The following is a 952-nucleotide window of genomic DNA, read 5'->3' on the forward strand; positions in this document are numbered from 1 at the left end:
TGCTGAAGAGCAGAAGTCACCTCCCTCCCAGGACACTGCAGAGTGGGGTTTGCTTTAATATAGCCAGGATGGAGGGGAGGATACATTACCTAAGCCCACATGTGGGCATGAGCCCGGGTGATGGGAACCAAGATTCCTAAAACCAGAGTCTGGGCTGCTGGGCTTACTTGAATGTGGCTGTCCTGTCCTGGATGCCAGCCACACTGATGCCCCTTAGTCCTCTGAGGTTAACTTAGGAACTTGGGCTTGGGCCACTGAACTTACCAAGAACAAGATGTGGTTTTTGATTTCCTAGGCTTCACCTAGGCAAAGGTTGTTTCCAAGAAGGAAGCTTAATGTTGTTGGTTGGGTAGCAGCTCCATGTATCCTGGAGGCACCCACAGCTGGTCATTGAGTTACTTCTGTCAGTTACTCTGTGGGGCTGGAGTGACCTGGTGCCCTGGAGAATAGCTTCTCAGCTGTTGAAGGATACTGTTTTGCTGAAGGTCCTGCATTTGTTTTTCTGATTGAGTACTCAAGCCTTGAAGTGGAAATTTACTCCCTTGCTGCCTGCCTTATACCCCAGGGAAGGATGGTCTTGTTTCCTCCTGCCTGTTTGGTTGTCTCTATAGGCCACAATTTACCTCTGGGGGAGCTCCTTTCTCATTGGGGAACTGAGGCCTGTGCTGCCTATGCAAGGCTCCTCCAGGACCTCACTGATGGGTAGAGGATATGCCCCTCCTAGAGACCTGTGTGCAGCCCTAGCCTCTGCAATGTGCCAAAATCTTCATGATAAATATCTGTATCCTCAACTTGTACCCTGGGCATGGTGGCATGTCTGGAGGAGGCAGACTACCTCCTCTGCCAGAGGAGAGCCTTTCTGTTTTAGGTACCACCCCCTTCAACACACACATGCACGTATACACACATACACACACACACACACACACACACACACACACACACACACACA

This window comes from Psammomys obesus, unplaced genomic scaffold (genome assembly GCF_907164565.1).
Source record: "Psammomys obesus unplaced genomic scaffold, mPsaObe1.curated_primary_1811, whole genome shotgun sequence".
NCBI lineage: Eukaryota > Metazoa > Chordata > Mammalia > Rodentia > Muridae > Psammomys > Psammomys obesus.